Source organism: Polypterus senegalus, chromosome 5 (assembly GCF_016835505.1).
Source record: "Polypterus senegalus isolate Bchr_013 chromosome 5, ASM1683550v1, whole genome shotgun sequence".
Classification (NCBI taxonomy): domain Eukaryota; kingdom Metazoa; phylum Chordata; class Cladistia; order Polypteriformes; family Polypteridae; genus Polypterus; species Polypterus senegalus.
Window position 1 is genome coordinate 111159217 of NC_053158.1, and position 15651 is coordinate 111174867.

Sequence of the window (15651 nt, forward strand, 5' to 3'; positions counted from 1 at the left end):
TAGCGCTGACGTCTGAGGTTCGATTCCCGAGAGGGGGTGCAGTGAGTGTGTACGCCTGATGAGCCCAGAATTAGGGCAAAACACATGCCGCGTACCGTTTGCATTATTTGACAGTAAAACTATTTCAATATATTCAATATATATATATATATCAGCGCTTCCCAATTCATTTTACCCTCGCACCCCCTTGAAGAAGTATGAAAAAATATGAGGTTAACGCAGAAAAACAGATCACCAATTGAAGCTTTATGAATAATGGATACTTTATTCGCCATCAATAATTGTTTTGGTAGAGCCATACTCAGTGTAATCCTCCTTCCATTTTATAATTTTTCCATGACTAGCCATGATTAAATGAACGGTAAAAAAAGTAAGAGCGAAGTGAGGGTGACATTCAGGCAGGCAGGCGACAGCTCAATAGCTCGAATTTGGATATAAGTATGTTCTATTTAGTCGCCAGAAATATCTTTGGTAGGAATGGAAGTTGAATTTAGTCTTTAAATTTCTATGGTGAAGAAAAATTAATGCAATGATGACTAAATTTAACTTACATTCCTACAAACATATTTCTGTCGACTAAGTAAAAACTACTTATATTTAAAATTTAAATAGGACTTGAACAAATACGATAGTTCATAATACCGACGCAGCACTAAGTGCACGTAAGAGCAGGAGTCATCCGTTTTAACAAGCAGCGTATTGCATACAACACAACAACAACAACAACAACATTTATTTATATAGCACATTTTCATACAAACAGTAGCTCAAAGTGCTTTACATATTAAAGAATAGAAAAATGAAAGACACAATTATAAAAAAAATAAATCAACATTAATTAACATCGAATAAGAGTAAGGTTCAATGGCCAGGGGGGACAGAAAAACAAAAACTCCAGACGGCTGGAGAAAAAATAAAATCTGTAGGGATTCCAGACCATGAGACCGCCCAGTCCCCTCTGGGCATTCTACCTAACATAAATGAAACAGTCCTCTTTGGATTTAGGGTTCTCACGGAAGGGCTTGATGATGATGATGGTCACGTAGACTTCTGCCTTTTAATCCTTCCATCATTGTTGGAGCATCATGAAGCTTTGAGTAGGTGGAGGTGGCGCAGGCCACCACCACAAAGAAACCGGAAAAAGAAACAGAAAGAGAGTAGGGGTCAGTACGGATTTTAGAGCCACCATGAATAGTTATTATGAGGAAAATTGAACATACAGAGTATCAGGATTAAGTTAAATTAAATTAAATTGAAGTTATAGAAAGGCCATGTTGAAGTAATGTGTTTTAAAGCGCTCTACTGTATCAGCCTGGCGAATTCCTATCGGCAGGCTATTCCAGATTTTAGGTGCATAGCAGCAGAAAGCTGCCTCACCACTTCTTTTAAGTTTTGTTCTTGGAATTCTAAGGAGACACTCATTTGAGGATCTGAGGTTACGATTTGGAATATAAGGTGTCAGACATTCCGATATATAAGATGGGCGAGATTATTTAAGGCTTTATAAACCATAAGCAGAATTTTAAAGTCAATCCTGAATGACACAGGTAACCAGTGTAGTGACATTAAAACTGGAGAAATGTGTTCGGATTTTCTTTTCCTAGTTAGGATTCTAGCAGCTGCATTCTGCACTAGTTGCAAATGATTTATGTCTTTTTTGGGTAGTCCTGAGAGGAGTGCGTTACAGTAATCTAGTCGACTGAAAACAAACGCTTGAACTAATTTCTCAGCATCTTTCAGTGATATAAGAGGTCTAACTTTACTTATGTTTCTTAAGTGAAAAATGCTGTCCTAATGATCTGATTAATATGTGATTTAAAATTCAGATTACAGTCAACAATCACCCTAAGCTTTTTACCTCCGTCTTGACTTTTAATCCTAATGTATCCAGTTTATTTCTAATAGCCTCATTGTATCCATTATTGCTGATCACTAAGATTTCAGTTTTCTCTTTATTTAACTTGAGAAAATTACTATTCATCCATTCTGAGATACAAGTCAGACATTGTGTTAGTGAATCAATAGAATCGGGTCATCAGGTGCTATTGATAAGTACAGCTGTGTGTCATCAGCATAGCTGTGGTAGCTCACGTTGTGCCCTGAGATAATCTGACCTAACGGAAGCATGTAGATTGAGAATAACAGCGGACCCAGGATAGAGCCTTGTGGAACACCATATCGGATATCATGTGTCTGAGTTGTAATTCCCACAACTAACAAAAAATTTTCTCCCTGTCAGGTAGGATTCAAACCAATTTAAGACTGCCAGAGAGGCCCACCCATTGACTAAGGCGATTTCTAAGAATATTGTGATCAATGGTGTCAAATGCAGCACTCAGATCTAAGAGGATGAGAACAGATAAATGGCCTCTGTCTGCATTTCCCTGCAAGTCATTTACTACTTTAACGAGTGCAGTTTCTGTGCTGTGATTTGTTCTAAAACCGAACTGAAATTTATCAAGAATAGCATGTTTATTTAGGTGGTCATTTAACTGCATAATGACTGCCTTCTCCAGAACTTTACTTAAGAAAGGCAGGTTAGAGATGGGTCTAAAATTTTCAAGAGCGAGGGTCAAGATTATGTTTCTTAAGTAGGGGTTTAACTACAGCAGTCTTAAGACAGTCTGGGAAGACCCCCGTATCTAATGACAAATTTACTATGTCCAGAACATTATCAATTAGCACGCCTGATACTTCTTTGAAAAACCTTGTTGGTATCGGGTCAAGGATGCAGGTGGAGGGTTTTAATTGAGAGATTATTTTCTTTAAATCAGGTAAATCTATCCTAGTGAAAGAGTTTAATTTGTTTATAACAGGATGCTGGGGTTTAGGAGGATCCTTAGTGTTGGAGGGATATACTATGTTATTTCTAATATCATTAATTTTTTGATTGAAAAATACAGCGACAGCCTCACAGGTTTCACTGGAAGCACTTAGGAGGCATTCCTTTGAGCTACCTGGGTTTAGTAGGCGATCAATTGTAGAAAATAAGACTCTGGGATTACTAGCATTGTTATTTATAATCTTGGAGAAATAGCAGTGTCTCTCAAGACGGACAGTGTTATTGTATTCTGTTATTTTGACTTTTAATATTTCATGGTGGATAGTAAGTTTAGTCTTCCTCCATTGACGCTCAGCTCTACGGCATGTTCTTTTTAAATCAGACACTCTTTGGGTCTTCCATGGTATAACAATGCTAGAAGATTTTTTCACTGTCTTTTCAGGTGCAACTATGTCAACAGCAGCTCTCACTTTAGTATTAAATCTTTCCACCTTACTATTTACATTATCCTCGCTATTATAGCTGGCACTATAAACGGACTGATTACATACATATATACATTGCATATATAGATAGATAGATAGATAGATAGATAGATATAGATTATATAGATATATCTATATATAGATATAGATAGATATATTTATATAGATAGTTATAGATAGAGATATGTATATATATAGATAGATATAGATATATAATATAGATAGATAAATATATATGTGTGTATGTACTGTACATACATACATACATATATACACATACACACTCCTTTTTGTTTCTGCATTCACATGTTTTATTAAGTTCAAAATAAGCCATTAATTTTGTATTTCTATTTTTTGCTACCTTTAAAGCTTCTGCTTCTTCACCCTCTTTAAATTGAATCATATTCTGACCTGGTAAATGAATCTTTAATAATTCAACAGTATGACTTCGACTGTGCATTGGCAATTCCATTAAATGCCAACCGCTTTCCATTGCACTGACGTACCGAATATCTAAATATGCTTGAACTTTGTCCTGAGACTGTTCTTTGGATAAAGCTACACGTACTCTATCGTGCCCTTTATGAATGTACTTGTAGATGTACTCAATACTCATTTCTGATGCACAATACTCGACAATAAATGACAATCGAATCGTTTGAGCAAATACGGGTTATATGGTACAATCATTGAATTATCGATCATCACAATTTTTCCATCTTTCTTTCCGTGATAAGCATGTTGTTCATGACGATTATCTCTTCTGCAATAATCTGGAAAGCCAGCCCTAGTTTTATCTGTTGATTGAAAGAACACTTTAGGAAATTTCTTTTAACACTTTTTCTCTTCCCAACATACTGAATCTTTTAAATTTGATCCGTTAGACATGTGTTTAATGACTTTGTACCATAGTTCAGGATAGGTTTTTCTGTTTGGAATTTCAACATAGACAAACCGATCTACATCATCAGCAGTTAATAATTTATTTTGCAAAGTAACCAATAAACACATGTAAGGTAAACCCCGTTTTTTAAATTCAGTTGTGTAAATCTATGCTCTGATTTGACCAAACACCGTTTCGATTCTATGTTGCATCGCTTCTCCATGATCATAAATATACATCTGACTGAATTGTGGTTTCTTCTAAATTAAACGTGTCGTAGCTTTAATTGTTGCGGGACCACAGATTCTAATAGCGTCTGGTCCATTATTGTGTAAATCTATGTTTTGAGCAATGAATGATGCAAATGCAAAAAGATTATTGTAGACATGGATATTTTGCCTATAGTGTTTGTGAATTTCACTTTCACCAAACGACAAATCTTTTAAGTCTTGCGGAAATGCCTCTTCATTGGCAAGAAACACTACTTTTCCCAAATGGCAACACAAATTAGGAAATCTATAAGTCTCCGACTTAAACTTAAAAGCCTTACAATTATCTACATTCTTCTGACATATCACCTATGTCCATATATTCAATCTCTTTTTGCTGTTCCGTTATTTCACCAGTTAATAATTTCTGTTTCTTTGTGCAAATGCGATCTTTCGAATTTTACTACTTTCTTATTCTTTAACTTGCTCCGCATGTGCATCGCGCCAACTTTTTTTTTGAGCCTTTCGAATTCCACTGTTTTTTCCAATCTCTAACCCGCACTGCATGTGTATCACGCCAACATTTTTAAATGTCTTTATTAAGTCTTTTATTTCTGACCTTGATTGGATCTAGAAGTTTTCAGGTCCACTTGGTCCGAGCTGATTATTACTTTCCTTATTTTCAGAATTTGCACATAGATTATTATTGTTCTTTTTTGCATTCTTTTTTGCCTTATTTTCTCTCCAATGCTTTTGGGTCTCTTTTCAACACACTGCTCTTTCTTCTTCACTTAGTTGTTGATGTGTCATCTAGAACATATACAATTTTTAATAGCTGGGAGCACATGAAATGTGTTGGCCAAAAGCATTCCAACAACAGAGAGGTTAGCTGTCCATGCTCTTTTTTTTAAATTGTTTGTAAGTAGGGAGTGACGTGCAGGTGGTCTCGCGGTACTTCAAATTGATTATATATATACACTGTGGAAAGCATGCCCCCGGACACAGACACCAGAATGTCCAAAACACACTTCTCTATTTTTCTTTACAGCACCACAATGCCTTCATCCACCAACTCTCTTCTTTTCTCTTTCTCCTCTTCTTTCTCTTCTTCTTTCTCTCTTGACCTCCTCTCCCCTCCTCATAAGCTTCGTCTCCTTCCTCCCAACTCTGGCTCGTCTACTGGAGGGAGGCGGCCCCTTTTAATCATGACCCGGATGAGCCCCAGGTGCTCCACCTGACATCACTTCCTGGTGTGGCGGAAGTGTCAGGAGAGTGCCTGGAAGCACTCCGGGTGCCCCTGGGATTGCTTCTGGCAGCACTTCCTGGTGTGGCGGAAGTGCTGCCATCCAGGATTCCCTAATTGTCCAGGCGCCCCCTGGCGGTGGCCACATTCTCCCCTAGGGGTGAGCATCCCAGTTCCGTTCCCATGGCCCCCAAACAGACCTGGGCGGCTGCCCTCTTGTGGCCCAGGGGAGATATCGTCCATCTCGGGGACTGTCCCGGCTGGACAGGGTCCCCAGTCATCTGGGACAACACACATAGAGACACAGGTGCAGCACACGACACACTTTTATTCCTAAGGGGAAATGCTTGTGTCTCTATGTGTGTTGTCCCAGATGACTGGGGACCCCAACAGTAGCACGGTACAATTAAGCAGATCCAAAGCACAATACACAGTCCTTTTCCTTTCCTCTCTTTCTCTCTCTTTCCTGTCTCCAATAATCTCCTGGCAAACTTCGTCCACCTCCTCCTGACTCTGGCTTCCCAAATGGGGGTCAGGCGGCTCCTTTTAAACAGACCCTGGAAGTGTTCCAGGTGGCTCCATAATCAGACCTGGAATCTTCCCCATGTGTGGTACAAGCCCCATGTAGGGCTCTGCAGTGTGCCACACTCCAACTCCCAGTGTGCCCTGAGGGAATCCATAGTGGCACAGCCGCCCAGGTGGGCTGCCCTTCAGTGTCCTGGGGAACATAGTGTCTTATAAATGCTCCCTCCCCAGGTCCTTCCTTCCAGCTGACATCCAGGTAATGGCCATGGCTGTCCATCACAGCATATACAGTATATATATATACTATATATATATACATACATACAGGCACGCACACACACTCACCAACCATGACATGGCTGTTGGTACCAAATGGGCCGGTTTGAGTATTTCTATCTTTGATAATCTACTGCGATTTTCATGCACAACAGTCTCTAGAGCTTGCTCAGAATGGGGTGAAATACAAAAAACATCCAGAGGTCACAAGAGAATGACCCAGCTAGTACAAGTGGACAGAAAGGCTACAGTAATGCGGATAAAACACCTTGTACAAATGTAGTGAGTAGAAAAATGTCTCAAAATACATAACATGTCAAACTGAGGAAGAAGAGCTGTAACAGCAGAAGACCATGTTGGGTTCCACTCCTGTCTACCTGAACAGAAAGCTGACTCTGCAGTGGGCACAAGCTCACCAAAGCTGGACAGCTGAAGACTGGGAAAACTTGATGAATCTTGATTTGTGCTGTGGCACACAGATGGTAGATCAGAATTTGGTACCAACAGAATGGATCCACGTACTCAACTAGCCTTTTGTCAACAGTCCAAGCTGGTGGTGATTGTGTAATGATGTAGGGAATGTTTTCGTGACACATTTTGGGCCTGTTAATACCAATCAATCATCTCATAAACACCACAGCCTATTTAAGTATTGTTGCTGACCATGTGCATCCCTTCATGGCCACAACTGATCCATCTTCTATTGACTTCTTCCAACATGATAATTAACCATGTCACAAAGCAGAAGTAATCTCAAATTGGTTTCTTTAACATGTCAATGTGTTCAGTGTTCTTCAGTGGCCTTACAAGTCACTGGTTCACTATCCAATAGAACACATAGAGCATTTTTCAAAAGATGCCTACAGTTTAAATAGACAAATCTAGATCATTTCACAGCTTCTAAGCAAGAAAAGAGAAGAGTTGTCCAGTTTTGGTATATCTAGCAAGAGGCAGAATGGTGAAAAGACAGGGGCAGAGGCACAACATAAACTTCTTGAGGGGACATATGGGGAGGCCAGCGACTACAGATATTGAGAAGCAGAACCATTCAGGGAACCATAGGCCAAGATAAGAGTTTTGAATTACATTCTTGCAGCAATTGGAAACCAGTGAAGTATCAGAAGCAGAGGAGTAGTAGGAATGAAACAAGGAACAGAGAATACCAGTTAAGTACTTGCATTCTGGAGGAGCTGGTGAGGTCTGACAGCATTTGAAGGAAGCCCACCAGGAGAGAGTTGCAATAGTTCCATAGTTGTGTGGCTTAATTAGTAAGGAAGGGTTAATTCATCTGAATAACCTGAAGGAAGAAACAACATGATAGGTTCATTAAAGAAATATATGTGATACAAGAAGGTGAAGAGTTCAAAGGCACATTAAGATTTCTGACAATGATTGATGGTGAAAGGGAACATCTTCAAGAACAATGTTTGTTTAAGTTTAAGGAGAGCAATTTCCAATAAATAAAAACTCTTGTGCTTTTACACTTGTGTCCAAGTATACCTGTGTTGGGTGTTTCTGGAGCTGGAGTGGCCCCTGGTGTCTACAATATTATATTACAGAGGGAGAATCACACTGACTGTATTTATCCCAGATACAATAGGTGGCAGTCCTCTTGGACAACAGTGCCCATGTGGATGCCTGCAGGGAAGGCTGGGATTAGTAGTTCAGTAGCATATTCCTGTGGGATTTCATCCGTGCCGCCAGGGGGAGCTGCAGGGATAGATTGTCCTCGATTCAGGAAACTTCTGTTTGACCCAGAGTGCCTCCGGCCAGTAGTGTGGTAGCATCAGAAGTACTCCTTGGTCTGGCATAAAAGAGGCAAAGCTTCCTGTATGGATGGTGAGAGTTGAGAGGCAGTTGACAACTATCGTCTGGAGGAAGGAAAGAGAGAAAGAGAATGAAAGAGGGGGAAAAAGAGAAGGAATGTAGAGAAAGAAGAATTGTGTTGTGTGCTTATTATGTCAATGTATTCATGTATATGTTTCATATACATATAAAAGAGAGAGAGAGAGAGAATATCACTCTACTGAAGCAGACAATTTAGTCAAATAGATAGTGGCAACTTGGCTGTGACACCCGCTGTTACTTTAATCTTCCAGCTTGAGCATGCAGACAAATACCAATAAAGTATGCTCAGTAGGTGAAAGTAACTGTCAATTCACTGGTCAAAGATAGTGAATGAGAAATGTCATTACAGAAATTCACTAATGATCTGCTTTTAAATGCCTCTTTAGAACAGCATGGTCTAATCTTGCATGAACATATTTTGTGCTATATCAAAACATGTTGTTCAACATTTTATGCATCTTTTTAAAAGCATTTAATAAATAATGATATTATTTGCTTCAAAAATCTCATCTAACATAAGTCATATAAACCTTCACAAATTTAAATAATGTTAATTGAAAGTACATAGCCATGTTGTATGCTTCACTTATAAATGCGGAGCTTATGGGAGTAATACTTTTAATTTTTATCTTACCCACTAATTAGCATAAGTGAAATATCTTTTAAAAATCATGAATAAAGATTGAAATTCGTCTATGTGATAATAACTGGAAAGACAGCATTTATTGACAGATTTCCAGAGACAATTTGATCTTAAATATTTAAGGGAGAAGTGAAAGAGTGGATAGTGATAGTGATAGTGGACTAATAATGGAAAAGCAGAGTTACTGGAAAAAGGCAAAACTGAGTAGAAAGAGGATAACATAAAATGACATTTTTTAAGGACACCAGAGCAAGAGAATTGTCATAACAAATTCCCAGGACACTGGTAGCTTTTCTCATAGCTGCTAGATGGTAGTTGTAATTCCCATTAAGCAAACTTCGGGACTGTATTTATTACAATAGCCAGAATGGTTACAGATGCTTAGCCCTTTAAATACAGATTGGGTGCAGGAATGATGTCTGGAGGCAGTGACATGAGCCCTGCAACCCAGACATTAAATCCTAAAGAATTTTAAATAGACACACTGTAAGAGCTAAGTAAATGCAAAGTTAGGAGGCATGCTAAGTGAAAGTGACTGACAGTGAAGCAGTTCCGCCCAAGTAATTGACAAAAGAGCCTGAAATGTGAATGGGAGTGCTTCAGAGGAGTGTGGTTTGAAGTGGTTAAGCAGTTGTGCCACAATCCCAATGGGAAAGTGGCTGAAACCAATGTAGGCCCATTATGCAGTTTATTTTTACTTTTTGAGGGTTTTACCATTATGTTTAGACTCATTATTTGTCCTTCAAATTATTTGTGATTTTTTAATAGACTGCTTTCTTCTTTGGAGCTTTTCCCAGCTACAGTTATTCTAGGTTGGGATACGCAGTAGATGTTTTTTCTACAGACTGAACCATAAACAGCAAATCAATACCCAGTAAAAACTGGGAACTGATTGTAGGTCCACTCTATATTAATCCTGGCCACCACAAGATTAAATAAGGATATTTTATAATTAAACAATATAAACCATTCCAACACATTTCTACACATTCTAACAGTCCCAAACACATAACAAAATCAATGAATTCAAACAAATTGGAAATATTCCAATAATACAGTATAAAGCATACAGTAAACTGTGCAAAAGAAATAACAGTTACAGAAAAAATAGAGAATATAAACTTTTGCATCACCTGATATTTACAAATCTAAACAAACATATCACGACCTTCAAAGAGCATTCTTGAGCAGGTTTTGGGCCCAGAATGAACCAGTCAGGTACAAAATTGCAAAAAAAAAAAAAATTATGAGGGTAAATAAATACAAATTTATTAGGCTAAATAAGGTTTACATGGGATAGTATAATGGAAAAGACTAAAATAAAGGGTTAAAACAAATAAAAGCAATAAACTATGCCCCTCTGGGTCTTCACTTAAATAATGGTGCCCTCACTACCCTTTGTGTACCTCACCTGTCTTTTTAACAACTTCCTACAGTACCATCCACAAGTTTCAACCAATATCTGGTCTTCTCTTCCCCTTATTCTAAGACTCACCTGAAGATCACTTTAAAGCTTGATCCAGAGGTACTTTTGGATCAAATGGAAGCTCACAAACGTCCTGAGATTTTTCACTGGTGCAGCTCCCATTTTCCTGTACAGTTATGTTTTCTTGACAGCATTACTGTGCTCTTAATTGCTCAAAAGGAGGACTGACACCTACTTTGATCCAGTCCTCCTACCTTCCTGCATTATGGCATCTCCAAGACATTTTCTCATTATAAAATAATCAGTTGAAGGTCTGAATGATTCGAAGATTGCTTTATTTACACCAAGATACCAAAGGAGCAAAGCTCTGTTACTTTTCATAGATTTCAAGCTGAACTGAAATAGTACTGAAATACTGTACATGGGGATTTATAATCCTTGGACATCAGAACAGCACAACCATTAAACAAAACATTGTAATATGGAAAATAATGATCCCTGTTCAAAAGTAGTTCTTACTACTGTTTATTGCCACCTTTATCATCAATGATGGCATGTAGTCTTTTGTGATAGTTGTGGATGAAGCCCTTGATTTTCTCAGGTGGCAGAGCTGCCCATTCTTCTTGGCAAAAAGCCTTCGGGTCCTGTAAATTCTTCAGCTGTCTTGCATGAACTGCATGTTTGAGATCTCCCCAACGTGTCTGAATGAAACTGAGGTCAGGAGAATGTGATGGCCACTCCAGCACTTTCAGTCTTCTCTGCTGGTGTCATGAAGGGTCAACCTGGCCTTGTGTTTTTCATCATTGTTGTGTTGGAAGATCCAAGTGTGTTCTATGCACAACATCTGGACTGATGAATGCAAATTGTCCTCCAATATTTTCAGTAACATGCTGCATTTATCTTGCCATCAAGTTTCACTAAGTTGCCTATGCCACTGTAGCTCACACACCCCCAGAACATCAGAGATCCACCTCCATGCTTCACAGTAGGGATGATGTATTTTTTGTCACAAGCCTTGTTCTTCTCTGAACATAGCGTGTATGATTGTGACCATAAAGTTCAATTTTGGTCTCATCACTCCAAAGGACTTTGTTCCAGAAGTGCTGAGGCTTGTGTAGATGTTGTTTGGCATGTTATAAGTGGGCTGCTTTGTGGCATTGCCATTGTAAAGGCTTTTTTCTTGTAGCTCGACTGCACAGTCCATTTTTGTTCAAGTACCTCTTTATTATGGATCTTGAAATAGCAACACCGCTTGTTTATAGAGAAGCCTGTGTCTCAGCAGAAGTGGCTTGTGGGTTTTCAAGACAGCTCGACAAATAATCCTGGCAGTTGTGGCCGGATTCTCGGTTGGTGTACCTGACTATGGCCTGGTAACAACAGAACTTCTAACTTTCCAATTTTTTACCCGAGTTTGAACACTACTGACAGCCATTTTCAGATTTCCGGATGTCTTTTTATATCTTTTTATGAATTTATACAAATCAACAACCTTTTCTCGCAGATCTTTTTCTGTCCTTATGGCTTGGTATACAGGAAACTTGGTGCAGCTCTACATGAATTTAAAATGACTATTCATACACAGACACTGATTACAATCAAGGAGTTTACAGGTATGAAGACTCACCCTTAATTTGGATCCCTATGTGTCAACTTACAGCATTCATTCCATTTTTTTGCTTCCGCACAGTGCAAAACAAGCTGCCTGCATGTCACAATATATTAACAAAACATTATATTACATTATTTAAAAATAAAATTACAATACAGAAGATTATTAACATTAATACAGAATAACGTTACCATCAGTGGTTTCAATTTTCGATACATTTTTCAGTTTTGTTGGCATCCCGCTTTATATCGTTCACTGTTGCTCTTCCTACTTCTTAAATTAAAGCAATACTGGAAACACTTTCATAGTTTTGTAAATATTTAATAATTTTAATTTTTTGTGACAATTCCAATACCACATGCATATGTTTATCGGCCATGTCAATGTATAATAGATTCATTATAATAAAAAAGAAAAGCTACCAAATGCTATTAAAACTGAAGGTATGATATTGTGGTGCTGGGAAAGAACAGTATGCTCTAGCACAAAGGACAGTTGTTCCAGTATGCACAGCTCATAGAGTATTGCATGGCAGTATTAGTACAGTAATAAGCAGGTGCTGGCATGTGCAATTTCTTTTCCTTTTTTGGCCTTGATGGTTAATGGAGACTGACAGTTAATCGGGTGACAAATAACCTAGATTTTACTGTAATACAATGTTAATTGCAGTGATCCATTTTATAATGTCTGGCCTATACTTGAATGGATGCAGCAGTGTTCTGAATATAAGTGACATGTAGTAAACCACAAGTTCTGAAGTTTGCATAGCCTAGGATTCGGGGTCCTACTTGTATAGGACAAAGTGGCATTGTCTTCTTAAATTTGCCTGAAGTTGCATGCTATGATTTAGCAGTTTTGGGTGTTGCAGTTTTCATTTCTTAACTCTTTTTGCATCTTTTTTTGTCCAATTTAGATTTGTTAATATTATAATGAATTTTATTTATCTTCATGCTGCAACTTGGTTAATTGAGGGCTCATAATTTTGAGTATTTGTTTCATTATTTGTTAACAATAGTGCTCCCCTGCCATCACGTGACTCTTATGTCATTTCTAATATAATTTTACCTAACCTATTTTTAAAATCTCTTTCATCCATTTCTTATTTGTCACCTTGAGGATTATGTTTTTTAAGTTGAATTTTTGTTTTTGGAGGTTATTGAAAATGTTCATAATTTATTTGTGCCTTTTCATTATTATTTATAGGCACTGCCATTTGTTTATTCATTGACTTAACCCGAAATTCCATGGTATGTGACATCACTGGAGTGACAGGATATAAAGTTGCCTGCAATAACCATTCCTTATCAGAGTCTGCAGATATTGAAAGAACCTTCAATTTAGTTTTGATATCCTGGTTTAGGAATTTTTGCTTCTCCTCTTCACTGTCATTTTTGGCTGTCATATAAAAGATTTGATACTTTCATAGTGATTTCCTGCTTACAATCTTTGAATGTTTCACAGCAGCATCTTTTCCCCAGTTCCTTCCCTTCACACTACTATTTTTTTCTCCTGGCAGTACAGTGACAACAGGAAATTGCATTGTGTGACAACATCCTTATGAATTACTGTCTAAGATTTTAGATTCTCAAGTCAAACTTTTTTACAGTGCTCATTAGAAAAAACCTTTTTGTGTGTTAGAACTTTGCATTTTTGGCTAAAGGTTTTGGTTAACGTTTTGACTTTGGTAATTTGATTTGTGTGACTGTTAAAGCTTAACCTCCTGTGAGTTTATGGACTATAAATTTGCCTTTTGGTCTGTTTGTATTTTGTTCAAACATTTTCTGCCAAATATCTCTCTGCTAGATACTGCAAGCCTTTACTGGTATATCAAGGTTCAGCGACATCTTGGTCAATGAGAAGAATCCATCAATCCATCCATCATCCAACCCGCTATATCATAACTACAGGGTCATTGGGGTCTGCCAGAGCCAATCCCAGCCAGCACAGGGCGCAAGGCAGGAAACAAACCCCAGACAGGGTGCCAGTCCAGGTAGTACAATCCTTCTACTTCAAATAGTTTTTGTAAACATAACTACAGTAAAGGTAGCTAGAGCCTATTCTGGCAGGATTGGGTGCAATTTCATTCTAGATGTTGTGCTAAATGTCTCTGTTGTTGTGCTAAAAATGCAAAAGAAAGGTATCCATCCATCCATTCATTATCCAACCCGCTTTATCCCAACTACAGGGTCATGTGGGTCTGCTGGAGCGAATCCCAGCCAAAACAGGGTGCAAGGCAGGAAACAAACCCCAGACGGGGGACCACCTCACCGCAGAAAAGAAAGGTATGTTTATTTTTATAGTATGGCATTTCTGAATTGAAAGGTTCCTGCTCTACTCAAGATTATAGTGTGAACGTTACCCGGGCACAGACAGGCAGACATGTTGTAAATTCACCACCACACATTTATTTACACTGTTTACAATAAAGCTCAGTGCACACAAACCCCTTCAAGTCCCCCAAAGTCCTGGCCACACAATGCCTTCTTCTTCGGGCTGCCTCCTACTCTCTCGTCTCTGACCTTGTCCTTCTTCCACCCGACTCCAGCCTCAAATGAAGGGAGGCAGCCCCTTTTATCTGCACCCGGATGTGCTCCAGGTGCTCCCCGGCAATCTCCCGCTGACACGCCCCAGTGTGGCGGAAGTGCCGGCTGTCCTCCCGGAAGCACTCCGGGTGTCCCTGCTTCTCTTCCCCCCAGCATTTCCTGGTGTGGCAGAAGTGCTGAGGTCCAGGTTTCCCAAGGCATTGGGGCACCCCCTGGCAGTGACCACGGGCCCCTACAGGGCTGGGCTTCCAAGGGTGGGCGTAGAACCTCTTCCGGCCATTCAGGGCGTCCCGGCCAGGGCGATCCCTGACAATAGATACCACAATAACATCATATTCTCAGGACCACTTAATGTCATAGTAAGACATAAAACAAGGTAATTCCAAAATAACTGGACTAAGAAACTCTTCAGAAATTGTTCTAATACAGTGTAACATTTTAGAGAGTTCAACAACATGTTAATAAATGGTGAACTCTTCCTCGCTCTCTAACAGAGGTAATTAATATTGTTAAAATGATTATAGCCTTTCATAACTCTAATTTCTTTAATGGGAGATCACATGGCCCTGAATGCTATATTGATATACTAGCAAAATACCCGCGCTTCGCAGTGGAGAAGTAGTGTGTTAAAGAAGTAATAAAAAAGAAACGGAAACATTTTAATAATAACGTAACATGATTGACATTGTCATTGTCATGAGTGTTGCTGTCATATATATATATATATATATATATATATATATATATATATATATATATATATATATATATATATATATATATATATATATATATATATATATATGACACACACATAAACATATATATACAGTGGGTACGGAAAGTATTCAGACCCCCTTCAATTTTTCACTCTTTGTTATATTGCAGCCATTTGCTAAAATCATTTAAATTAATTTTTTTCCTCATTAATGTACACACAGCACCCCATATTGACAGACAAAACAAAGAATTGGTTGTCTCCACACACTGATGAGAGGTAAGACACATGACAGCCCGCATGGAGTTTGCTAAAAGACACCTGAAGGACTCTGAGATGGTGAGAAATAAGATTCTCTGGTCTGATGAAACCAAGATAGAACTTTTTGGCCTTAATTCTAAGCGGTATGTGTGGAGACATCCAGGCACTGCTCATCACTTGTCTAATACATTCCCCACAGT